This window comes from Podarcis pityusensis (genome assembly GCF_964106645.2).
Source record: "Podarcis pityusensis genome assembly, chromosome: 12".
Classification (NCBI taxonomy): domain Eukaryota; kingdom Metazoa; phylum Chordata; class Lepidosauria; order Squamata; family Lacertidae; genus Podarcis; species Podarcis pityusensis.
This window is the reverse complement of record NC_138037.1, coordinates 9059482-9087062: the sequence shown is the minus strand read 5'-3', so window position 1 is coordinate 9087062 and position 27581 is coordinate 9059482. Positions and strand designations below refer to the sequence as shown.

The window sequence follows — 27581 nt, the reverse complement described above, 5'->3', positions numbered from 1 at the left end:
TCCTTGGAGGTAAAAGGCGAGACACAAATGCAAATAAATAAATAAGATTTGGATTTATTAGCTATGATCGTTGTTGTTTAAAGCATACGTTGCACAAAAAGGTTCCTAAATGACCCTTGTGGTCCCTTCCAACTCTACCAATATATGATTCTACGATATCTACATTGGCTCCCGGTACATTTCTGAGCACAATTCAAAGTATTGGTGCTGACCTTTAAAGCCCTAAACGGCATCTTGGCCCTATATACCTGAAGGAGCGTCTCCACCCCCATCGTTCTGCCCGGACACTGAGGTCCAGCTCCGAGGGCCATCTGACGGTTCCCTCTTTGTGAGAAGTGAGGTTACAGGGAACCAGATAGAGGGCCTTCTCAGTGGTGGCTCCCACCCTGTGGAACACCCTCCCATCAGATGTCAAGGAAATAAACAACTATCTGACTTTTAGAAGACATCTGAAGGCAGCCCTGCTCAGGGAAGTTTTTAATGACTGATGTTCTGATGTTTTAATGTATTTTTAATCTTTTGTTGGAAGCTGCCCAGAGCGGCTGGGAAGACCCAGCCAGATGGGAGGGGTAGAAATAATAATAATAATAATAATAATAATAATAATAGTAATAATAATAATAATAATTTGAAGGCAGCCCTGTTTAGGGAAGCTTTTAATGTTTGATGACAATTATGTTTATTGATTTATATTTTATTTCCCCCCTTTTCCCTCTGTATTTTGTTATAAGCCGCCCAGAAGCCGCAGCAACCAGGCAGATGTTGTAGTATTAAATAATAAAATTGTTATGATGATTGAAATAATAAAAATATCTACAGGTTTTATTTTTTTTGTTTTTATTAACACAAACAAAACAAAACAAATACACTAATGTTCAACAATCCTATATACACTTGTTTTCCAAAGCTTTCAAGCACGGACTTCCCTCCTTCCCTTCAACAGGTTTTTATATTAATCTTTCAACTATCACAGATCTACAGCTTTTAGAGGGGGGCCCAAAAAGAGAATCGCGTGCTCCCAGCACTGGCTCGGCCAGCCCCGAGCGGGAACCACCTGAGCAGCGAGATCTCCCTCCGGAGAGCTTGCAAAAAGAAAGAAGAAGAGGTGGGAAAGGGTCCAGCGCCCGGATCCGAAAAGCGCCGACCCCGCAGAAGCCTTCCCGGGCTCCTATTGGCTGCGAGCGCCTTTGCCGTCATCTCTTCCTGTAGCTTTTGTCCCCGAGCCCTTTGCCGAGAGCTGCGCTCTGCAGCTGTGCAGGACGAACCCGAGAGAGCGAAAAGTTTCCAGGCGCTTGGCTATTAAATCCTCGCATCTTTTCTGTTTGGTTTTGTTTTTGCACCCACCCGGGCTTGATCCAGGGGGGCCTATTGAACCCCTCCACCTTCTCCTCCGTGATTCGTTTTCTTTTCTTTGCGTGCAAGCAGGAAACTTGTTGCGCGGAGTTTTTCCTCCCCTTTCCGCGAAGAGGTGCGCACGGACGGATTGCATCAGGAGTTTGCAGCCGGGGAAAGCGCTCAAATTCTGGATTTCCTTCTTTTCCTGGGGTGGGGTGTTCAGCTGCCGTGGACCTCTGAGGGGGCTTGGAGGCGAAAGAAGTCGCGATCCCGCGCTCCCCTCCCTCCCCATCCTGGTGTGCGGAGTGGGGCCCCCCCATCTCAGCCAATTTTCCTCCGCCTCCTCTCCAAGTTTGGCATCGGGGAAAAAGGCGTCGGATATGGAGCCCACGGAAGCGAGGACGACCTCATAAGAACTGCCCTCGACTTCTTGCAGAAACGAAAAAAGGCAAGGTTTATTTTATTTATTGCAGCTTTTCATGGAGGGGTAGAGCCTTAATATCTTTCCTCTGCCACCCATGTCACAATCTGCTTTGATGGAGGGGTGGTTGGTTTAGGTTGTGTGTGTGTGGGGGGGTTTTTTGGGGGGGGGACGACGACTTTATTTTATTTTATTTTTAGTGCTGCGGGATCGAGCGAAGTTTGTTGGGACTCCACCTTCTGCTTCTTCTGAAAACTTTTTTTCTCCTCTCCTCTCCGCGTCTCGCGTTTCCTGTTTCGTGTTGTTGGCTCCTAAGACTGTAGTACAAGCGTCGTCTTCTTAACGCGCGCCGCTCCGAAAAAAGCTTGCCAGATATTCCGCGATCAGCCACCCAGCCCTCCCCTGATTCACCATAATCCAGTGACCTTTTGGGTTATGAAATGCTAAGTCAGTGATGGTTGCGGAGATCGAGTCCGAGAGCTGCAAAACTTCGGGATTAACTATAGCGATCGGTGGCACAACCTTCCAAAGTCCTGTCTAAAACTCTACAAAGGTTGCATCCATGATTTTTTTCATCATATGAAAGCAGGATTTTAAAATATGACTAACTTTGTTTGCTCTGGAACCTCTTAGTCCTTATCCAGAAGTTCCAGGTTCAGTTCTGAAAATTCTGATGAAATAATTTTTTTTAAGTGGGTGCCTATGTGCATGTACAGAGTGCCTTTCACTTAGCACAGAATAATCTCAAAAAGTGTTCTAAAGTTGGGGAAAAGTTCTGGCTTGGACCAGACCCCCCTTTTTTTTTCATTTTAAACCTGCATTTATATATGTGTGTGTATGTTATTGTCTGTTATATTTACTTAAGGTTTCTCTTTTGGGCGTTGCGGGAAGTAACTTTAGTTAATCTGCATACACAGCAGTATGCAAGAGAGACTTTGGGGCTGCATCGTTTCCTGCAAAACCAGGCTGACGTGCTTCCGAGGAGTTCATATATTTATTTTTTTATATACCACTTTAGCTGTGTTAAACAGTGATTTCCTGCAGAGCTTGGCATTGCTGCGGCAGGTGTTGCTTTTGCAACTGGAAACCAGTCCAGGAAATTCGTTATGAGTAGGAGCCTCTGAACCTGTCCTGAAGGCTGGAGTCCAGCCCTGTGACAGGGGAGTAATAATAATAAAAAAGAGCGTTTCTTCTGCCCATGTGCAGAATTTTTTTTCCCAACTCCTGCACGGATCTGGATTTAAAACAAAGACTGCAGGTCAATTTCAGACATGCTCGTGAGCCTTGGCATGTAATAGCCCTGCCCAGCCAACAACAATTTTGTGGATAATCTGTGGGTGTCATCCTGGCAACACAGGGATGATGGAAATAAGGGGTGTGGCGCTCAACTCACACCCCTCACTCTTCATATACAGTATAGCACTTGTTTCAAAACCACACCCCACTCATGTGCACTGATTATCTACAAATCCCATCTCCTGCACAGATTTGGGGAAATTTGGAATGAGAAAAACCTGGCTTTGAATTTGCCGTTTCCCACGGATTTATTTATTATGGGATGCCTCTTCCTCCTCCTCCTCCTCCTGCTTTCCTCCCCCTGCTCCACCCTGGTCTTGTTCTTGCCATAACTCAAGGAAAAGAAGTCAAAGCAGTTAGATAATCTGAACAGCAGTAAAGACTTCAGACTCCATTATTAGTTCAGCTGGATGCAGCTTCCGGGTAATTTAACAGACGTTTGATTGCTTTGTGGCGTATCGCGGATACCTTTTAAAGCGACAAAATAAGCGAAGGCCGTCCAGGAGGGGCAGGGAAATAGTGTTCTCTGGCCCCTTCGCTTTTCAATTCGTGATATGTAAGTATTGGCTGGAGAGTCTTAATCTGCTTTCTTAATGAAGGATTTGGGCAGGGAGTAGCAGTGTTTGGCGGTAGTTATTCTGGATTAATGAGGAAGGAACAAATGAGGATCAGTATTAGCTGCATTTCCCCCATTTTTCTAAAACTAAAAGTGACAACGCTACAATATATGGGAGCGAAACTACCTAGAAACTGCAGGAGGGGAGAGTATTATTGTGGCCGGATCCTGCTTGCGAGTTTCTCAAGGGCATCTGTTGGGTTGGCCACTGTGAGAACAGGATGCTGAACTTGAAGAGCCATTGACCTGATCCAGGAGACAGACTCTCCTTACATTCCTAGAAGGTACATCAATAAGTCCCTCCCTTTTTAAAGGGCAGAACATAAGAAGAGACTACTGGATCAGACCAGTGGCGGTGGCCTATGCGCTCCAACATCATGTTCCCACAGGCGCCAACCAGATTTTATTTATTAGTTTGTTTATTTATTGAATTTATATACCACCCTATACCTGGGGGTCTCAGGGCGGTTCGCAGAATAAAATCAAGATACAAAACCAGATGTTTGCAAATATATCTGAGAATAGTGGTTGACTCATTCATTCATTTATTGCATTGGACTAAAATCCATTACAAGTGAGGAGCATAGTGCAGGGAGAGGAAAGAAAATAGCTGGAACGGCTACATTTTATTTATTTATGCTGCAAACTACCCTCAGATATAGGATAGGGCAGCATGCAGATGAAAGGATAAGAATTAAGAATAGTATTGATTTAATTAAATTTGTACGCCGCCCTTCACCCAAAGTTCACGGGGCCGTTCGCAACACAAAACAGAACATTCACTTAGAATATGGATAGTTAGAGCAAGAATACTTATTGCAAAGTATTGGAAGACACAAGATTTACCCACCCTGGAAGAATGGCAGATGAAGGTGATGGACTATATGGAACTGGCGGAAATGACTGGCAGAATCCGAGACCAGGGAGAAGAGTCAGTGGAAGAAGACTGGAAGAAATTTAAAGACTATTTACAGAAATACTGCAAAATTAATGAATGTTAGAATGATGTCGGAATGAAGTTAAGTGGTTTTTAACAGCAATGTTACAAAGGAGTATGTAAAAATGGATTGTTAATAGGTGAGAATCTAAAGTTATAATATATTAAGATAAAGGATTAGGATAAAAGCAAAGAGGGAAAGGATTTGCTGAATTAACTAACTGAACTGGAATACAAAAAAGGGAGGTGTGAGGAGGTCAGGGAAACAAGTAAATGAAAGACAAGACATGGAAAGATTGATTTGTTTTTAATTGTTTTTATTTTTCTGTATTTTGTATTTTCTTTTTTCCTTTTTTCCTTTTTCTTATTTTTGTAATCTTTTCTGAAACTCTAATAAATATCATTTAAAAAAATTAGAATATGGATAGTTAGATTGAGGGTGGGCATTCTGTGACATCACAGTAGCTCAGCAAATGGCTGAGGGTATAATAATAATAATAATAATAATAATAATAATAATTTATTATTTTAATAATAATAATTTATTATTTTAATAATAATAATTTATTATTTATACCCCGCCCATCTGGCTGGGTTTCCCCAGCCACTCTGGGTGGCTTCCAACAGAATATTAAAATACAAAAACCTATTAAACATTAAAAGCTTCCCTGAACAGGGCTGCCTTCAGATGTCTTCTAAAAGGTATGGCACTTAGGTAGCCATTGCTTGGCTTATATTTATTTGTTGCTACCTTCCTCTAATCGAGGTGGGGGTGCTGGGCTTGGCAGGTAATCTCTGACTCAGTAACTGACACAAGAAACCTCCATACAGAATGAAAAGAGCATTTTAAAACCTTGGATTCTTCGTGCTACAAAAACACACACAGCTCCAGTGCTGCGTCAGAACTTGTTTCGGGAGAAAAGAGCTTCTGTGGGGCACCCTGGAAGAATCCTGCTGGAATCTTGGTACCAGCCCTGTAATAGGAACTGGTTTCATCCTAAGATCCTGCAACAGAGGATGGAAACTTCTGCTGGCTCCCATGTATGTTGCTTTGATTTTGTTGAATGGATTTCCAGCTTCACCCTTTTGGTTCATCTCAGTTCAACAAAGATTCTGGGCTACCCTATCCCCATCCCACCTGCTTTCTAAAAACTGTATTTATAAGTCACCTTAAAAAATAGCATTTTCTGGGCCAGATATAATACAACCCCTAGAGTGTTAAGTCCACAACACAGCACTGAAATGGTCAGTGTAAACCCGGGTGTGTGTGTGAAAACCATGCCAACAACATTGGATCACAACCTCAAACAGCTGAAAAGATCAGAACTAAAAGGTTGGTGAGAATAAACAGGTCTATATGGCTGGTGTGGGACGGGGGTGGCGCTGTGGGTTAAACCACAGAGCCTAGGGCTTGCCGATCAGAAGGTCGGTGGTTCGAATCCCCGCGACGGGGTGAGCTCCCGTTGCTCGGTCGCTGCTCCTGCCAACCTAGCAGTTCGAAAGCCCGTCAAAGTGCAAGTAGATAAATAGGTACCGCTCCAGCGGGAAGGTAAATGGCGTTTCCATGTGCTGCTCTGGTTTGCCAGAAGCGGCTTAGTCATGCTGGTCACATGACCCGGAAGCTGTTCACCGGCTCCCTCGGGCAATAAAGCGAGATGAGCTCCGCAACCCCAGAGTTGTCCACAACTGGACCTAATGGTCAGGGGTCCGTTTACCTTTATGTGGCTGCTGTAGGGGGGGGGTGACATTAAATTAAGCACCAGGAAGACCTCCCTGGGGAAGTCATTCCACAAGCAAAGGGGCCACCACCGGGAAGGCCCTTTCTGGTTACAAAATTATTCATGGCCTGGAGAAAGTTGGGTAGAGAAGACTTTCTGGATCTGAGGGACATCTCATGAAGGGGAACGCTGGAAGGTTCAGGACAGATAAAAGAAAGGGGCTTCTTCATGAAGCAAATAGGTAGACTGTGGAACTCCCTGCCACAGGAGGCGGTGATGGGCCACCAACTTGGATGGCTTTAAAAGAGGACTGGACAAGTTCATGGAGGGGAAGACTATCAATGGCTGCTGAAGACCAGTTGCCGGAAGCCACTGGCCTGAGTGGGAGTGCTCTTGTTTCTGTTTGGGGCATCTGGTGGCTGCTGTAAGAACAGGATGTTGGACTAGAATGGGCCTGATCCTGCAGGATCAGCTTTGTTTTCTTGAGTTGCCATGTGCTGTTTCTAAGCTTTTGGGGTGGCCATGACTAGCACCTAGTGTGGGAGCTGGAACAAGCGAGCTCCATGTCTTGGAGGTCAATAGGAGCTGTTGCTTCGCATGGGTCCAGAGGAGACTGCCAGGCCCTGGCCTGACCCCAAACTCTTCCTCCGTCAAAAGACCCAGAGTGACCACAGATCCAGGAGATCCTGGGGGAACAGATGGTGCCCCCAACTCTGGCACTGAGGATGGTTTGCATCCGAACGAAGACCTCATCAAGCCTGTTGCTATGGAAGGACCCATGGAGGGGGGTGTCTATGACTCACCTGTGGCAGGAAAAAATCCCTCCCAGCCTCAGAGAATGTAGATGCCACAGAGGCCAAAGTCAATTGGCCACATCATGGAGGAACGTGTGTCTTGAAGCCCAAGGGGGACAGAGCGACTCATGAGTAAGGGATTCCTTGGGAGGAAGGGACTCAATGAAAGCAGAATTAAGTGCTTGCAGCTGTTTTTGGGTGGAGCCTGAGGCACCAGACTATAGAGCAGAGCAGTCCTTACCATGTCAACTCAGAAGTCCTTTTGAATACACTGGATTTTGACACTTTCTGGGCAAGCTCCCATGTCAGTGGCTTGAGGATTGCAGCTGTGCCTCTCAATTGAAGTCTGCTAGCTGTTGGGACAAACGTCGTTCAGGTCACAGGACTCTTCTGAACTGTGCTTCGATTTCATTGACTGATCTTCTGTGCTACTGACCTTTCAAAGACCTTGCCTCTCGGTCTTTGAGGTTGCTGACCTCAGCTATACAGATACGCTTGTTTTTTGGGTTTCTCCTGAGTGATGGCACTGTGTTTCTGACCTCAGTCGGTTGTGGACCCAATTGTGGGGAGGTGTACAAAACCCAGGTGGAGTCTCGACTCTGTTGGAGCCCTTTGCTTGCCTGGACTGGCGACAGAGAGGACTGTGTGTTTTTCAGTACAATCAGCTGTACAAAGGTAAAAGTCACATCCATTGCTCTGCCCAGTTTTGCTTCTGGCCCTACAGTGGTACCTCGGGTTACATACGCTTCAGGTTACATACGCTTCAGGTTACAGACTCCGCTAACCCAGAAATAGTGCTTCAGGTTAAGAACTTTGCTTCAGGATGAGAACAGAAATCCTGCTCTGGCGGCGCGGCGGCAGCAGGAGGCCCCATTAGCTAAAGTGGTGCTTCAGGTTAAGAACAGTTTCAGGTTAAGAACAGACCTCCAGAACGAATTAAGTACTTAACCCGAGGTACCACTGTACCTGGTTTTTTGCCTCTCACCCTAAACACCATTGTTACGTGGACCATGGAAATTTGACAGCAAGGAAATGTGGTCCCTAAGCTGAAAAAACTTCCCTACCCTGACTTATATTCTCACCGCCAGCATCTTCTCTCTCTGATGAGCTGCTGGGTCATTGTTTGCAACTGGACATTCCTTCCCCTCCTCTGCAGACCCTCCCCTGGAAGCCAAATGGGCACTCCTAAAGCCACTCTGTGCTTCTTCCTGGGTCTTCTGGTCCCTTCACTCTTGAGGGTAGGACAGGAGCTTATTGGAGGGGTGGGCTCCCTTGGGATTATTGAGGGTTTCTCTGTTTCTCCATGTCATTGGGGTTCTCCCAGTGTTAGAAACTCAGATATTTAAGCTAGGTGCCAAATGGCTCCTTAAACCAAGGTTATAGTCGCCCAAACAGAATGTCTAGTTGCCATTTTGGGGCAAGATGGCTCGAAAGTCTTATTTTTCAAACGATGGGCTGACTGTGATTTATTATCAGTTAAGCACCTGGCTAGTTCAGGAGGCAATCTTGAGCTAGGTTAAGAACCTTGAAAGCTTAAAAAAGAAAAGTCACTTGTCCAGGGAAAATACACACACACACACACACACATATATACATATATATATACACAGTGGTACCTCGGGTTACAGACGCTTCAGGTTACAGACTCTGCTAACCCAGAAATAGTACCTCAGGTTAAGAACTTTGCTTCAGGATGAGAACAGAAATCGTGCTCCGGCGGCGTGGCGGCAGCAGGAGGCCCCATTAGCTAAAGTGGTGCTTCAGGTTAAGAACAGTTTCAGGTTAAGAATGGACCTCCGGAATGAATTAAGTACTTAACCTGATGTACCAGTGTAAATGGCGTTTCTGTGCGTTCTGGTTTCCATCACTGTGTTCCATTGCACCAGAAGTGGTTTAGTCATGCTGGCCACATGACCCAGAAAGCTGTCTGTGGACAAACGCCGGCTTTCTCAGCCTGAAAACAAGATGAGTGCCGCAACCCCATAGTCACCGTTGACTGGACATAACCTTTTCACCTTTACAGGATGGGTTATTAGCGTGTGAGAACTGGGCCAGAGTTGATGGCTGGACAGTCTAAAAGCAGAATGAGGGGAACACAGGTTGGGTCAGACTGGCTCTCTGGGCAGTGATTGATAGCATTGAGAGGCTTCTGGGATGTGATGGCGGAATCCCTGGTTGACTTGCTTGCGGCTCCTTCCTCCAGCTCCTTTCCCGTAGCAGGGGATCATTTTTCTGACCTGCAAGACTTCTGCTTCACGCATGTGGCACACCTGACCAGCTTCCCTCCGGAGATGTTTCTTTGTATGTGTGTTTTAAGACCGCCTCCTGACCCTAGGGACACACAAGGGGCAGGCTGGACTTCCGAAACAGTTAAATATAGTCGCTGCTTGGCCAGCGGACGGACGTGCCGCGACGAGTTTCGCCCGCCTTGTGCCAAAGCGAGAATTGATTTGGACTGTGTGGAAACGCAGAAAAATAAACCTCTTTGGTGGAAGGCGTCTCTGAGCTCGGTGGGATTCCTGCGGCTTCCAGGAGAATGTGCCGCTGTCGATTTCAAAGGCCCCTTTATATACCTCTCCATTAAAGTGGTGTCTTTTGGGTCTTTTCCTCCCCGCCTGCTCCTCCTCAATGTGTCTTGGTTTTCAGTGCTCAGAAAGCCACAACTGGCGCTGTGTTTTGCAAGTGCTAAAAAGAGATGCTTTATGTCGTAGGCCATTGGAGCTGGTTGAAACCTGAAGCAAAGAGGGAAAGGCTCTCTTAATAGCTGCTGGACTAGATTGAGATGTGGGTCCTTCTGCGGTCTTGTCAAACAGAGGTTGACGTTGTTACGTGCAGATTGCAGGCATTTTTTCCCTGGGCTGCGTGTTATTTCATGGGTTTGAAACTACGCCTGGATTTCCCCTCCTCGGCTGAAATGTCCCACTTCTGACACACATGCAAATGTTTTCGTGGGGCTTGTGTGTGTTGGATTGTAACAAACAGAGCATTTTGAAGCATCCCATCCAAGACTCTGGATGTTAAGAGTGACACACAAGTGGCCGAGGGGAATTCCCCTGGGATCAGCCAGCACACTGATTCTGGTTGGTGGTACTTTTTTTTAAAAAAAGCCCTAAATGGTGTAAGGCCAATTTGCAAAGTGCAAATTAGGTAGGTTCACGTTTAAAAATGTGAAACAAACCATTTCGCCCCCCCTGCCAATTCCTACCACTGAGATATACACGCATAGAATCCATAGTGCTGAGCTGCCATATACACATTCTTTGTGTGACCCCTCTGTGATAGCTCCAGAAAGCGGCCACATGAGAACGGGGCCTTTTCTGTGGTGGCTCCCCATTTGTGGAATGCTATTGCCCAGGGAGGCTCGCCTAACACCTTCCTTACATATCTTTAGGCAAAAGCACTCCTCTTCTCCCAGGCCTTTGACTAATAAAACCATTTGTGGCCTTTGAAACAGGGTGTGTGTGTTGCTTTTGAGATTATGGTACGTATTTTGTGTTTTTATATTCCAAACCATTGCGTGATCTTCAGATGACGGTCAGTATAGAAATTTAATAGTAATAATAATCACCCTGTATCCTGCCATTCTGAGAAGTAAGGACAGTGTAGGTCTTGTCTGCGTGCCTATGCACAGAGCCCATATTTTTACATCGTTTGCAAGGCAAAGAAATGAAGGTGTGTGTGTGTGAATAGATGTGCCAGGGGGTCGGGCCTCTTCCCTGACCACGTACAGCAGAGATGGGGAACCTCAGGTCCAGGGTGAGGGGCAAATGTGGTCCTCCGGGCTTCTCTGGCGCTTGGGAATTTCTGCAGCTGGCTTTGTACCTTTTGGGTGCTGTGGGTTGAACCACAGAACCTAGGGCTTGCCGATCAGCAGGTCGGCGGTTCAAATCGCCACGACGGGGTAAGCTCCCGTTGCTCGGTCCCTGCTCCTGCCAACCTAGCAGTTCGAAAGCACATCAAAGTGCAAGTAGATAAATAGGTACCACTCCGGCGGGAAGGTAAACGCCGTTTCCATGTGCTGCTCTGGTTCGCCAGAAGCGGCTTAGTCATGCTGGCCACATGACCCAGAAGCTGTACGCCGGCTTCCTCGGCCAATAAAGCGAGATGAGCGCCGCAACCCCAGAGTCGGCCACGACTGGACCTAATGGTCAGGGGTCCCTTTACCTTTACCTGGTGATAATGGGTCCAAGTTGAACTCTTGAATGCTTCTTGCTTCCCTGGATAGAGGCTTCAGAGGGATGTGTGAGTGTGTTGACGCTAGTCTCCTGCACAAAGTGAGAATCTTCATCCCTTGCTACGCTCACCTTCGCCTCTGATTGTGCCAAACCATGGCATGTGGCTTCTGGGAGGTTGCCCAGGAAGGAACAAGGCCACTAAGTTCCTTAGCTAAGAGTTTCTCCTATCCTTGACCGAGAAATGTCCAAGTCAATGTGGAAAGGGGATGTGCTGAAAGAGGCTGTTCTTCTCTCGGGGTTCCATGTCCCATAAGGCCGAGCTGGATAAATCCCTCTTAGCTGCCTCTGTTCCCGGGGCGTTTGTAGCGATGGAAACCTTGTGTGCGATTAAATTGCAAACTTTCCCCCTCCACGAGAATCAGACTGAATGTCTTTTCTGTGCACCACGTGTTCTGGAAAATAGATTATGTGAGCCCGGGGAGGAAATATGGGATTCATCTCAGTTATTTTCTTTGTGCAGAAACGCCAGACATGATGTTTGCTTTTCTCAGAAAGCGATACGTAGGCTGCTGGTCCCAAAGCGAGGCCTGGCTGTGGCTTTCCCGTAACCCCCCGTCGTTCATCTAAAGAAGCGTAGGCCAAAATGACTAATCACGCTGCGCTCAGAATCGCTTCAAGGGAAGTCAAAGGAAGGCGGTGTGTTTTCGAGCGGCAAGGAAGAAGTTGGCTTCTTATGGACAGATGATTTCACACCTGTTCCTGCCATGAGACACCCCTTACTTTGCCACCCAGTGCACTGGTTGTTGTAGACGCCGAGTCCGTTGCTTTTCCTGCAAGTCTCATGTGCTAGGATGAAGGCCGATGTTTCGTTTTTGAGATCCGTGTACCTGATCTGGAGACAGCCTTGTGACGTTCCGTACAAATGTGCTTCTTCTTTTGTATCCTGATCCAATTCCACAAGTTTTCAGAGTGGTTCAGTTCAACAAACCGAGGAAAGGCCAGCTATAGAAGGGGACGCATTGGCTGGTTCCGGTGACGTCACCCACATTCCTTCTCAGTCCCCAGACTGTGCTGTATGTAGGTCAGGAGTGGCTATCCTGTAGTCCTTCAGGTGCTCTTGGACTGCCACCCCCATTGTCTCTGACCATTTGCCATTTTGGCAGGGGCTGATGCGAGTTGTAATCCAGCAATATCCGGAGAACTAGAAGTTTGCTGTCCCTTCCTACCCAGTCAGAGCAATATGATTGGTTGGCCAAGGTGACTTAGAGCAGTGATGGCCAAACTTGGCCCTCCAGCTGTTTTGGGACTACAGTTCCCATCATCCCTGACCACTGGTCCTGTTAGCTAAGGATGATGGGAGTTGTAGTCCCAAAACAGCTGGAGGGCCAAGTTTGGCCCTTCAGTAACCTGGAACCCACTTGACAATAGGTGAAGCTTTTTCCCAGTATCCTAATTCAGTGATGGAGATAAACTTCTACCTCCCATGTTTCTGGTGGCTGAGCAGCAGTCACAGGCATAGGAGCCCTCCTAGAAAAGATCTTGACAACCCCAAGGCTGCGTTGCTTCTTCCATCTATGTGGCTGATGAGGAGCTGAGGACGTCTTGCTTTTCACCTGCTCGCTCATTTCCAGTTGTGATCGCGGGACGCTGACATTGGTTATGCGGCGGTTTCCGAATGCAGCATCTCTTTGGGATTCAGGTGTAGGCCTTTCTTGCAGGCGATAGAAGGCATTTGGGTCAGAAATAGCACCAGGAAAGCTATTTCGGTAGTCTCCCACGGCATTGAAGGCACATCAGGTTCTACTGGTAAGATCTCTGAGTGATCTGAAGTAGATTGGAAAGGATTTCCGATTCCCAATTTCTTAATGGTGGCAGCGACGTAATTAGTTCCCCTCCCCCAGGGGAAGAATGCACAGGCAGGCAGGAGGCAAGGAGGAGTGGGGGTTTTTGTATGCCATCTCAGTTCATGTCTGATAGTCGGAAAATATTATTGGGCTGAGAGTTCTTTAATTTTAATGGCATGCCTTTTGCAAGGTTCTAGTTTAAAAAAAATCCCAAAGTATATTGTGCAAGACTGAAGCCTGCCCACCTCTGCTTTAAGGGACTAAGAGAAGCCGACTTTTTACGACATTTTCTCCTATGCAAGCGAAAGGACTTGATTTTGCGTATTCTTCCCTGCCTAAACGTCTTCGTAATGCGAAACCAACATTGGCCGGAATGCTAAAAAACCTATCAAAATTCCACACCTGAGAAAGCCAGATCTTTCCGGGCGCAGATTTGAGTTAAAGAAATCGCCAGATTGCTTCTAAATTTGAGCATCTCATTCCTCCTCATCCCCGTTTTGCACAATTCCGCTTTTACAGTGGTACCTCAGGTTACATACGCTTCAGGTTACAGACGCTTCAGGTTACAGACTCCCCTAACCCAGAAATAGGGCTTCAGGTTAAGAACTTTGCTTCAGGATGAGAACAGAAATCGTGCTCTGGTGGCGCGGCGGCAGCATTAGCTAAAGTGGTGCTTCAGGTTAAGAACAGTTTCAGGTTAAGAACGGACCTCTGGAATGAATTAAGTACTTAACCTGAGGTACCACTGTACTAGTCATTGGTTAGTAGTCATTGTTTATTTGTTTGCGTTGATTCTTATCTCGCTGTTCCTCCAAAGCGCTCAGGGGAGCACGTTTATTTCCCCTCCCACTTGATTCTCACAATAACCCTGTGAAGTAAGCTAGACTGAGAAAGACTGGCTGGCCGAAGGTCACCCATTGAGATTCATGGCTGCCTGAGAATTTGAACCTGGATCTCCTAGACCTGGTCCAGGAGTGGGGGACCCTTTGCAGCCCCAAAGCAACACCCTTCCCCCATGGGAATATTCTGGGGGCCGCATGGCGGTGAGGAGTAGGACCAGGGAAAAAGAGTGTGTGGCGCAACAGATATGACTCTTCTCTTTGACACGCATATTCTTGCCTCTCTCCATCCAGGCAACTAAGAGGGATTATCATGGTTGAAGGATGCTTTTATGCAAGGTGCAAAAGCATTTGTGGGGCGTGCAGAGCAGGACTGGGGAGTGGCCTGGCCAGGTTTTGGTTTGATAAGAGTGACTAGTAGGGTGCCACAGGGTTCTGTCTTGGGCCCGGTCTTATTCAACACCTTTATCAACGACTTGCATGATGGACTCAAGGGCATCCTGATCAAATTTGCAGATGACACCAAACTGGGAGGGGTGGCTAACACCCCAGAGGACAGGATCACACTTCAAAACGACCTTGACAGATTAGAGAACTGGGCCAAAACAAACAAGATGAATTTTAACAGGGAGAAATGTAAAGTATTGCACTTGGGCAAAACAAATGAGAGGCACAAATACAAGATGGGGGACACCTGGCTTGAGAGCAGTACATGTGAAAAGGATCTAGGAGTCTTGGTTGACCACAAACTTGACATGAGCCAACAGTGTGACGCGGCAGCTAAAAAAGCCAATGCAATTCTGGGCTGCATCAATAGGAGTATAGCATCTAGATCAAGGGAAGTAATAGTGCCACTGTATTCTGCTCTGGTCAGACCTCACCTGGAGTACTGTGTCCAGTTCTGGGCACCACAGTTCAAGAAGGACACTGACAAACTGGAACGTGTCCAGAGGACCTTTGACCAAAATGGTCAAAGGCCTGGAAACGATGCCTTATGAGGAACGGCTAAGGGAGCTGGGCATGTTTAGCCTGGAGAAGAGGAGGTTAAGGGGTGATATGATAGCCATGTTCAAATATATAAAAGGATGTCACATAGAGGAGGGAGAAAGGTTGTTTTCTGCTGCTCCAGAGAAGCGGACACGGAGCAATGGATCCAAACTACAAGAAAGAAGATTCCACCTAAACATTAGGAAGAACTTCCTGACAGTAAGAGCTGTTCGACAGTGGAATTTGCTGCCAAGGAGTGTGGTGGAGTCTCCTTCTTTGGAGGTCTTTAAGCAGAGGCTTGACAACCATATGTCAGGAGTGCTCTGATGGTGTTTCCTGCTTGGCAGGGGGTTGGACTCGATGGCCCTTGTGGTCTCTTCCAACTCTATGATTCTATGATAAAATTTACATGCTACTTGACTGCAAACAGAACACTTAAGCAGTTTACCAAAAAAAACCCCCAAACGCCTGATATTAACATTGTCCATGAAATACCATTTAAAAACCAGGTACAGTGGTACCTCGGGTTAAGAACTTAATTTGTTCTGGAGGTCCGTTCTTAACCTGAAACTGTTCTTAACCTGAAGCACCACTTTAGCTAATGGGGCCTCCCGCTGCTGCGATGCTGCTGCCGCTGCCGCGCGATTTTCGTTCTCATCCTGAAGCAAAGTTCTTAACCCGAGGTACTATTTCTGGGTTAGCGGAGTCTGTAACCTGAAGTGTCTGTAACCTGAAGCATCTGTAACCCGAGGTACCACTGTATTTCGAAAAATTCAAAATATAGTTAAAATTAACAGAAAACTAAAACGGGGATAAAGCACTTATCAGTTGGGATAGGCAGACAAAAAAATTTTAAGCAGTTGGTAAGACGTGTATGGGGAAGATGCCTGCTTTCTGTCAATCGGCAGGGAGTTCCAAACTGTAAAATAAAATATTGATTTATTGCAAGGGCAGAACAGGCATTGCTTTTAGAAGACATCTGAAGGCAGCTGACATTATTATTATTATTATTATTATTATTATTATTATTAGCACTATTATCTGCAGATGCAATCAAGTGGGCATACATGGGGTAAAGGGACCCCACGTGTTGCAGAGGGTTGAGCTGGATAAGTCCCCGGGGTCCCTTCTAAATCTACAGTTCTGGGATTCAGTGATTCTAAGTAACCTGGGTCCCACACTGAGGCCGCCCTTAGCACTAGGTAGGCATAAGACAACGTCAGCCCCGCTGAGTAAAACGGGGCCTACTCCCAGGAAAGTGTGCAGCGCTGCAGCTGCAGAAACTGTTTACGAGGCGATGTTGTGTTTGTCGACCTCTGCCTACACCAAGGAACCTCGTTTTCCACCCAGCCTCCTTAATTATAGACAGCACGTTCCTGCCCTGCAAACTGTGATGGAAAACGGCGAGAGGAAAGCGAGGAGGAAGGAAAAGTAAGAGCGAGACTGTGGACGGGAGGGCGGAGGATGTTAGAAACTGGGATCCGAGCCAGGATATGGTATGTAGGACAAAGTCTACCTGATGGTAAGGAGAGCAGAGGTGCTCTTGTTTTACTTTTTACGCTTCTAAGGCCTTCGACAGCTTCCTGACCCAGATAAATTTTAGCAGGTGGGTCTTTTTTGGTCCTGCTCCTGGGTTCCAGATGTTTCACCTGCAAAAGTTTTGTGGACCACGCAGTTGTGAAAGGCACAGGCCGGTGTGAGAGAGAGGGGAGTAGCACAATCGTTGCACTTGGCCCCTGCCTCTGTTGGCAGTAAAAGCCTTGAGGTTGTGTACTCAGCTCATAGCAAGTTCATACGTAAATAGCAGAAGAACATACAAGGGCGGGTGGCAAGGAATTGCAGCCAGTGGCTGCACAGCTTTGAGATCTACTAGGCCTTCGCGAAGAGATATGGGCGATGATCTCACCAGCTCTTAGGTAGAAGAGGGTGTCTTCCGATCTATATTCTGCCTCCTCTTGGGCAATCAAGATTTCGGGGTTTGTGAGAGTGCGTGCTTAGCAAAAAGCAAAGAGTCCTCCAGGTTGCAGCTGTGGGAGTGTGTCATTTTGAAGGCTTGCCTCCATTTTGCACGCTTCCTCACATACAACGCTCTGACAGAAGAAAGCTAGCATGTCAGCAAGAGAGATCTCACCCAGGTCTCTTCTTGGTATGTCATCTACATGGGGATTTAAAACTCAGGATTTGAAAAACAAAGCTACATTTGAAACTTCCTACGCGGGAGAATATAAAGCAGTCTTGTACCGATTCAGGCCATTGGTCCACCTGGCTTAGTATTGTCCACACGGACTGGCAGCAGCTGTCCAGGGTTTTGGACTGGAGGCATTCCCAATGCTACCTGGAGATTTTGGGGATTGAAAAATAAGACTATATCTTGCCCCCAAATGGCAACTAGACATTCTGTTTTGGTGAGTACAACCTTGGTTTAAGGATCCATTTGGTGCCTCGCTTATATATCTGAGTTTCAACTACAGTGGTACCTCGCAAGACGAATGCCTCGCAAGACGAAAAACGCGCAAGACGAAAGAGTTTTTCGTTTTTTGAGTTGCTTCGCAAGACGAATTTCCCTATGGGCTTGCTTCGCAAGACGAAAAACGAAAACGTCTTGCAAGTTTGTTTCCTTTTTCTTAAAACCGTTAATACCCTATGGGAAACCATGCTTCGCAAGACGAAAAATTCGCAAGACGAAAAAACTCGCAGAACGAATTAATTTCGTCTTGCGAGGCACCACTGTACTGGTAGAGAGAGGAATGAGTCTGGTCTGAAACTCTGGACAACTACTGCCTGCCAGTGTAGATAATTGTCACTGGCCAGGAGTCGGCTTCACCTGCTGAACAGCAGCCTGAAGGCGTAGAAAGCAGAGTGACTCCACCTGCGGGTGATCAGCCTTCTTGCTCCTGATGTGAACCAACTGCCTCCAGCTTCCATAAGCTGGGTTTCCAGCCTCAGTCGGTTGCTGGAAACAACATTTGTCGTTTCTGGCTAGACCTTGCTGCTTCTTGCTTCTCGTGACCTTGGACACTCTGCTTTCTTGACCTGTGGACCGTCTGACTACAGTACCTCCGGTTATGACCTTAATTTGTTCTGGAGGTCTGTTCGTAACTGGAAACTGTTCTTATCCTGAGGTGCGCTTTCGCGAATGGGGCCTCTCCCTGCGCACGCACCTATAGCGCGAAATTTCTGCTTGTGTCCTGGGGCAAAGTTTGCTACCGGGAGCAGCTACTTCCCGGTTAGTGGAGCTCATAACCCAAAGCCCAGGGGTCAGCAAACATTTTCAGCAGGGGGCCAGTTTACTGTCCCTCAGACCTTGTGGGGGGCCGGACTATATTTTGAAGAGAGAAAAAATGAATGAATTCCTATGTCCCACAAATAACCCAGAGATGCATTTTAAATAAAAGGACACATTCTACTCATGTAAAAACACACTGATTCCTGGACCATCGGGGGCCAGATTTAGAAGGCGATTGGACCGGATCTGGGCCCCGGGCCTTAGTTTGCTTACCCATGCTTGAAGGGCTCGCAAGGAGGTATTACTGTGTGTATGTGAACTGATATACACCTGACCTTAGGACTTGACTGGACCTTGTACAGTGGTACCTCTGGATGCAAACGGGATCTGTTCCGGAGCCTTGTTCGCATCCAGAAGCGAACGCAACCCACGTCTGCGCGGGTTGCGATTCGCCGCTTCTGCGCATGCATGTGACCGTCTGCGCGAGCGGTGAAACCCGGAAGTAACGCGCTCTGTTACTTCCAGGTTGCCGCAATGCGCAACCCGAAAATACTTATCCCGAAGCTACTTCAACCCGAGGTATGACTGTATAGGGACGTTGCCTCCAGGCAGTGCCCCCCCCCGAGACTTGGCTGGTTAGCTGAGCTCTCCCACCACTGAGCAGCATGGGACTACGACAATAATGCTGAGATAGTTGGACCCAGTGTTCGGACTCAGTCGAAGGCAGTTTCCTATGTTCCAAGCCCTCCTTGCTAAGCTCAGGAGCATGGAGCTCAGCTGCCCGTCTTCCTCTGTTAGGTTCTCCAGCCTTTGAATCTGTGGCCCTCCACATATTGGGGGGGGGGTGCTGCAACTCCCACCATCACCCCAGAGCTGTAGGGTAGGCGGGCTGGTTGGGGCTGGCGGGAGCCGGCCTCCGACAACATCACGAGGGTTGAATCTGCAGATGGTACCGTGAAAACGACGCAATTGAGAGAGGAGACGCAATTGTGGCGCAGTCCAGGGAGGACCGCGCCACGTGGCCTTTGCTGAACGTGGTGCTTGGCGGCAGGAAGAGAGCCGGTTGCGACTTCACCTCCTCCTCGCTGTCGCTTGCGCCTCTGTGAAGAAGTTCACCTCACAGTTTTGTTCCGAGGCCCTGGCTTCATGCAGAGACCTCTTCACACCTACCGTCTGCACTCATTTACCACCATTTTGCATGCGGCTTTGACCTATTTTGAAGGCCTTGGTGCTCTGAGGCCTGGTTACCATGGAGATACGGCCCCCTCTCTCTTTCCTGGAGCTGCCACCTTTAAACCAGGACTGGGCTTCATAACAGGTGCTTGGACCAGAGATTTTTTTTTGGTAAGGTAAGGGGCGTCTCCTCCTTTCCCTTCCCATACGACATCTCCACATTATGGTGCATGTGTCAGCTTGGCTGGTCGTATCTGCATGAGACGGTGGGCGTTATACCTGTGCAAAGCCCATGGAGGTGTTTTCAGGTGCTGAGGGAAGGTTGTAGCTCAGCAGTGGAGCACCTGCTTGTATGCGGAAAGGCTGAGGTCCAGCCCTCAGCATCCCTAGGGAGCTCTGAAAAAGAGGACCCGTTTGGAAACTCGGAGAGCGGCTGCCGGTCCGTGTAGGCAGTTATGAGCTAGATGGACTCTGTATAAGACAGGCAGCTGTGTTGCCCTGAATGAAGATGGCTTTGTGCAATAGAAAGCAGGCAGTGAAGAACGGAATTGAAAAATGGAATTGCAGAAGGCGTGCCTTTTCTCGCTCTCGCGAGGCTGTGATGTTATAAGGTTCCAGTGGGCTCAGACAGTGGAATGCGCCCTTATTTATTTGGGGCAGCTTTTGGGTGCAGGAGAAGGAACACGGGTGATGCTGTGGGTTAAACCACAGAGCCTAGGGCTTACCGATCAGAAGGTCAGTGGTTCGAATCCCTGCGATGGGGTGAGCTCCCGTTGCTCGGTCCCTGCTCCTGCCAACCTAGCAGTTCAAAAGCACGTCAAAGTGCAAGTAGATAAATAGGTACCGCTCCGGCGGGAAGGTAAACGGCGTTTCCGTGCGCTGCTCTGGTTCGTCAGAAGCGGCTTAGTCATGCTGGCCACATGACCCGGACGTTGTACGCCGGCTCCCTCGGCCAATAAAGCGAGATGAGCACCGCAACCCCAGAGTCGGTCACAACTGGACCTAATGGTCAGGGGTCCCTTTACCTTTACCTTACCTTGGGTGCAGGAAACTGTGATGATCCACAACACACACACCCCGATCATGGATAAAAGGTTGTCAGGCCAGCCTCTCCTGGTGATCTGGGGAGCCCGTAAGGCCCATAGAACTGGGCCTGTTTTCATAGAACCACAAAATGGTAGTCCGAAGGGACCACGAGGGTCATCCAGCTCAACCTGCTGCAATGCAGGAATCTTTTGCCCGACATGGGACTCCAGTTCACAACCCTGAGACTCAGAGTCTCATGATCTGAGATATAAATAGCAATGAGTGTAGTACAGGTTTGGCCGCCCTTCAGCCTGAGCAACTCAATATCCAAAGCAATTGCTCCACAGCAGCCTTCACCAACCTAGTGCCCTCCTGGTGTTTTGGAATACAACTCCCATCAGCCCCAGCCAGCATGGCTGGTAGTCAGTTGCATGATGGGAGTTGTAGTTCAGCTACATCTGGGGGGCCACAGGTTGGCCCATAGCTGTCAGCTTTTCCCTTTTCTTGCGAGGAATCCTATTCAGAATTGCTATGTACTGAAGTTCTCACCCTGGGCCATCAGGGGGATACTGTAGATAGTTATGCAAATAAGGGATCGAAAGTGACGTTCAGTGATTGGATAGTTTTAGAAAATTGTTACAGTTACGTTGTAGTGGACCTCTATATAAGCAGCCTGACTGAACCCTTCAGTTCAGTTCTGTTCTGGCCTGTGAATAAACAAGAGCTGTTTGAAGAATCGCTGTGTTGTCTGATATGTTCACCCACAACATCAGGAATAAGGGAATTTCTCTTAAAAAAAGGAAAACATTGACAGCTATGGGTTAGCCACGCCAGCCTTATTAAGTGGACAAGATTTCCTTTCCTCCATGGCATCTGGCTACCTAAGCACAAGTCACAGAGTTGGGGCAGGATAGATGCCTGCATTGCCATGCTTGCAGAAATCACTTATGCATACCTATCTCTTAGTGTGCGACCTCTGGGCAGCATTTCCCATCAGTATGGCTAATGACTAGAGTCAGGGATGATGGGAGATGTAGTCCAGCCACAACTGGAGGCTCAGCTACCCCTGACTTAAAGCAAAAGTCAAAAAGCTTTGTGCCAATTCCAGGCCTGGAGCTGATTCTTACCATAGGTGGCTAAGCCTGAAGTGCCAGTAACTGCACCTTTCCTGCCCATATTCATGGCCGCTGCCCAGGCGCAGCCACTACATTCTCACGAGGAGGAGGGAGCTCAGTTCAAGGTGTCTTAGTCCCACATGCCATGGAGCTTCCATAGACAAATGGGCCTATTTGTTTCGGATGAAGGCTGGACGCCGTCTTGTGCAACCCACAGGCAACAGGCTTGCTTTGCAGTTACCCGAGCAACGAGACTCGTGTTTTCCATGACTCACGAAATGCTAGGCAGAAACGGCTAAGATTGGATGAGCTCATTATTTGGGCTGATCTGGAGCATCTGGTTTCTTTAGTGAATGGTTGGAGAGGAGGCTGTGTGGAAGGGCGACGGGGGATTTCCAGGCCCTTTACTTACTTTTGTGGGGGTTTATTTTAAGACGCTTGTTGCACTGCACAGCTCTGTACTACGTGAACAGGATACAGGAAGCCTTCGAGGATCGGAATGACAACGGCGAGCCACATCTCTTTGCATTTTAGAAATGAGCAGCTTTTCAGATCCTCCTTTTTTTTGGAGCACAGAAACACCAAATCTGCACAGCTGTAGGTGTGTCGATGGAAACAGACATCTAAGGATTGTAGCTAACTCAGTTCTTATCAGAGCAGACCCACTGAAATTAATAAAGCTAAGTCAGTCATGTCTGCTAATTTCAGTGGGTCTACTCTTGAGTAGGGATGCGGGTGGCGCTGTGGTCTAAACCACTGAGCCTAGGGCTTGCCGATCGGAAGGTCGGCGGTTCGAATCCCCGCGATGGGGTGAGCTCCCGTTGCTCGGTCCCAGCTCCTGCCAACCTAGCAGTTCTAAAGCACGCCAGTGCAAGTAGATAAATAGGTACCACTCTGGTGGGAAGGTAAACGCCATTTCCGTGCGCTGCTCTGGTTCGCCAGAAGTGGCTTAGTCATGCTGGCCACATGACCCGGAAAAACTGTCTGTGGACAAACGTTGGCTCCCTCGGCCTGTGAAGTGAGATGAGCGCCGCAACCCCAGAATCGTTCGCTACTGGACTTAACCGTCAGGGGTCCTTTACCCTTTACTCTTGAGTATGACAAGTATTGCCATAACCCCTAAAGTGCTCACAAAATGAATTGCTCTGGTAAATAAATATAGGAGTGTGCATCTTCCATACCCAACTGACCTTCTCTTCCTCACTTTTCCTTGTTCAATCTCATAGCCTGACCTAAAAAGGTAAAGGACCCCTGACCATTAAGTCCAGTTGTGGACGACTCTGGGGTTGCAGCGCTCATCTCGCTTTACTGGCCGAGGGAGCCGGCGTTTGTCTGCAGACAGCTTCCGGGTCATGTAGCCAACATGATTAAGCCGTTTCTGGCGAAACCAGAGCAGCGCACAGAAACACCATTTACCTCCCGCTGGAGTGGTACCTATTTATCTACTTGCACTTGATGTGCTTTCGAACTGCTAGGTTGGCAGGAACAGGGACCGAGCAACGGGAGCTCACCTTGTGGGGATTCGAACCGCCGACCTTCTGATCGGCAAGCCCTAGGCTCTGTGGTTTAGACCACAGCGCCACCCACTTTCCTATCCTGACCTACATGCCCCCAAATGGCTTTGAATAAGCTCTGTCCATTTTCTCCAGGATGCTCCATTGCTTTTGTCCATCAGGAGCCGCCGATCTCTTAGGAGATGCTGTTTAGGAGCCACTCCCTCTGACCTAAAATCCCAGAAGGGTGTGGGCTGGCTATAGCTACCTGGGGGAATAGAGAAAGCAACCTGTAACCTATCCGAAAGATCACTTGTCTTAACTTTACACAACAGCATTTAAAATTAGCTTCAAACCACATTAACTGTCATGGCTCCTGTCCTGGGTAGTGGGCAGTATGTACTGCCTATTCTCAGGTGTATTTACTTGGAGAGTAATTTTCTTCACACTGTACACACATGCATATTTGTGGTATCATATGGAAACTTGCAGCCATGGTTGTCTTCCATATCAGCCCTTTTCTCTGGAATTGCCATCTGTTCACTCACTTCTTAGTGGAGAATCTAGATAGCATTGTGGTCATCTAACTACATTCCAGCATTTTTTTGGATGTTGAGTGATAGGCCAAGCTTTATGCACTAGGGAAGAAAGGCGAACTAATGTCAATGTACTGGAAGAAGCAAAAATTCTTCAACAGTGTCGAAGCAATGATTCTTCAACATCAACTTTGTTGGACTGGTCATTTTGTTTGATGCCTGATTACCGTCTTCCAAAGCAACTACTCTATTCTGAACTTAAAAATGGAAAGCGTAATGCTGGTGGTCAACAAAAAAGGTTTAAAGACTGTCTCAAGGCAAATCTAAAAAAAAATAGTGTAAACATTGACAACTGGGAAACACTGGTCTGCGAGGCTCCAGTTGGAGAATAGCCTTTACCAAATGTGTCATGGGCTTTGAAGACACTCCAACTCAGGACGAAAGGGAGAAACGTGCTAAGAGGAAGGCACGCTTAGCAAATCCACACCGTGATCAACTCCCGCCCGGGAACCAATGCCCCCACTGTGGAAAGACGTGTGGTTCCAGAATTGGCCTCCACAGTGACCTATGGACGCATTGTTAAGACCATGTTCATGGAAGACAATCCTATTCGGCTATGAGTGATCGCCAAATAAGAAGAAGACATTCCAGTGTTTATTTTCCTCCCATTCCACCCCCCCATACCGTATTTGTGTTGATTTTGTGAAGGAAGGAATACATTAAATGCAGTTGCAGTGCCAGCCTGCCTAGTATGGACACACAAAGCACTGTTTAGGTTTTTAGATGCTGCAGTGCCTTTTAGTTAAAAGTTTCCTGTTGGCAGCTTCTGCACCTTTTATTGTATCTGTTCATTGTGTCTGGGGGATTGATGCTGAACTGTCCCTGTTCAACTGTAGTCAACTCCCATTCTCTTTTCTAAGGGTCTTAATTCTTGGCTTCCTCACATTTCCCCTCCTCTCCTTAATAGTAAAATGGGACTTTATTTGAAAGCAACCCGGGATAGGAGCAGTGCAGGAATGGCAGAAGAGAGTGCAATGATTCATTTTGTGGGGAAAAGGATGCAAAGTAGATGTGACTGACCTGTGGCTAGGGATAAGTGAGTAGGTCAGTTTCCGTTGCTCTCAGATTCTTATTTTCCCCCAATCTTGATTTAATTATCCACATCATTATATCGGTTTGCAATTATTATTTTTTAAAGTTCTCATGAAAATTCCTCAGCATTTTGCCCAATTTTCTCCTGCTACACACGTACACATTTTTGCATGACAGATTTCTTTACTATAATGCATTTTTTAATATATATATGCATTTATATGCAGTATTCTCAATATATACATTTTTGGGAGCTGCAGTGCAAAATTCGGATAAGTGTGAATTTCAAAGTTTGCAAAGCTGACGGAAGAACGTTAGACGAGTGCGCACATGTCACCGGCCACCCAGCAAGAGGATTTGTGGAGCTTCTCTGTTAATGCACAATCCTGTCCAACATTCCCTCCGCCTCCGTCCTGCATGCAAAGGCAGCAGGAAAGACAGCAGCCCAAAAAAGTTTATCAGCAGTTCTCAACAATCATACTGAGCAGGTGTGCTCGGGTTTCCTCATAATCCTGAAGATGAGCTAATTCAGCACACACAGAGGCAACCTCTCACTCTTGCCAACAACGGAGCATCGTGATTTCCTTTTTGTAGTCATGTGAGTACCCGGTCAGTAGCCTCGTTTGTCATCCTATCGTCCCAGGCTTGCTCTCGTCATTTTAATTTTGGGATGAGCTTGGTGCAGGGCGAGATTTCCAGTTGTGAAAGAACTGCCCTGAAATTGTTCGGCGTAGATGCATCCCAAGATGTGGTCAAAATGGGCTGGGAGCCTTGTGGGTCAGGCGCTGGTTCCCTGCACTGCTAGCCCGAGGAAGGAATTGCAGCCGAAGCCAGGGCGCTCTCAGCAGAGCCTCAGAGTTCCTCTTGGGCCTGGGAATCGGGTGACTTCATGACATGGCTCCTACAAATGGCCCAGATCCACTGTACATCCTCACCCCTGACCATTTATTACTAAGGAGGACTACTAGGGTGTTTGCCTGCTGCCTGTCAGGGGCTTGGCAAGCCCAGAGCCTGAGCACCTGACTTCATATTTCTTTTCCACAAGCTACATGTGCTACAAACTGCAGGCAAAAGGCAATTGTAGCAGGATATGTCCCACAGGCTGGAGCTTTGTAGCATCACAAGGTTCCCTGACACCAGCCTGAGGGAACCACCAGAAGGTCCTCGACGGTGGACCTCAGTGTCCTGACTAAATAATGGGGATGGAGACGTTCCTTCAGGTATACAGGGCCGATGCCATTTAGGGCCTTGAAGGTCAATATGGGACGCGGGTGGCGCTGTGGTCTAAACCACTGAGCCCTCTTGGGTTTGCTGATCAGAAGGTCGGCAGTTCAAATCCCCGTGATGGAGTGAGCTCCCGTTGCTCTGGCCCAGCTCCTGCCAACCTAGCAGTTTGAAAGCACACCAGAACAAGTAGATAAATAGGTACCGCTACAACGGGAAGGCAAATGGCATTTCCATGTGCTCTGGTTTCCATCATGGTGTTCCATTGCACCAGAAGCAGTTTAGTCCTGCTGGCCACATGACCCGGAAAGCTGTCTGTGGACAAATGCCAGCTCCCTCGGCCAGAAAGTGAGACGAGCGCCGCAAACCCATAGTCGCTATAGTTAAAGGTCACACTTTTAATTGTGCTCAGAAACGTACTGGGAGCCAATGAAGATCCTTTAGGACCTGTGTTATGTGGTCTCGACGGTCACTCCCAGTCACCAGTCTAGCTGCCGCATTCTGGATTAGTTGTAGTTTCTGAGTCACCTTCAAAGGCAGCCCCACGTAGAGTGCATTGCAGTTGTCCAAGCGGGAGATTACTATAAGCCTGGGGAGGGGAGGATGACAACGGAAGAAGCAGGAGGAAGTAGAGGTAAGGATGGTTTGGAAAAGAACATGCAATTGTTTCAGTTACATTTACTTTGGCCTTAGTTATTTGGGAATGAGTGGGTTAGGAACATAGGAAATTGCCTTATACAGAATCAGACCATTGATCCATGGAGTGATCAGTGATTACACTGACTGGCCCAGGATGCTTGAGGCTCTTGGCAGGGATCTCCCCTGACTCTACCTGAAGATGCCAGAGATTGAACTTGCGACCTTCTTGCGAGAAAGGCAGGTTTCCTATAGGCTTCATGGAAAGGGTGGCTTTTGAGGAGGGCTTTGAAGGAGGTGGATGCAGGTGGCGCTGTGGTCTAAACCACAGAGCCTAGGCCTTGCTGATCAGAAGGTCAGCGGTTCGAATCCCTGCGACGGGGTGAGCTCCCGTTGCTCGGTCCCTGCTCCTGCCAACCTAGCAGTTCGAAAGCACGTCAAAGTGCAAGTAGATAAATAGGTACCGCTTCGGCGGGAAGGTAAACGGTGTTTCCTTGCGCTTCTCTGGTTCGCCAGAAGCGGCTTAGTCATGCTGGCCACATGACCCGGAAGCTGTACGCCGGCTCCCTCGGCCAATAAAGCGATATGAGCGCTGCAACCCCAGAGTCGTCCGCAACTGGACCTAATGGTCAGGGGTACCTTTACCTTTACCTTTGAAAGAGGTAGAGTGGCCTTGTGTGGTCTTCTGGGAGACACTTTCAGGCCTAAGAGGCAACAAGGGAGAAAGGAACCAGTGTGGCTTAATGGTTAAGAGTGCCAAACTAGGACCTGGGAGAGCAGGGTTCGAATCCTTACTCAGCCATGAAGCTCACGGGGTGACCTTGGGCCAGTCACTGCTTCTTAGCCTGACCTGCCTCACAGGGTTGTGGTGAGAATGAACTGGGGAGGAGGAGAACCATGTACACAGGCTAGAGATCCTTGGAAGATAAAAGGTAAAGGGTAAAGGGACCTCTGACCATTAGGTCCAGTCGTGGCCGACTCTGGGGTTGCAGCGCTCATCTCATTTTATTGGCCGAGGGAGCCGGCATGCAGCTTCCGGGTCATGTGGCCAGCATGACTAAGCCGCTTCTGGCGAACCAGAGCAGCGCACGGAAACGC

At 47.9% G+C, this 27581-nt stretch overlaps 1 protein-coding gene across 1 annotated transcript in view; it reads left to right on the top strand.

The window, feature by feature from the left end:
- Nucleotides 1-1216: 1216 nt before the first annotated feature.
- Nucleotides 1217-27581, top strand: part of LOC308459058 (mitogen-activated protein kinase kinase kinase 3-like) — a 118147-nt gene continuing 91782 nt past the window's right edge. Inside the window, exon 1 of the mRNA XM_080974116.1 lies at nt 1217-1788. The gene's annotated coding sequence lies outside the window, so the exon portion shown is untranslated. The remainder of the gene's footprint in view (nt 1789-27581) is intronic.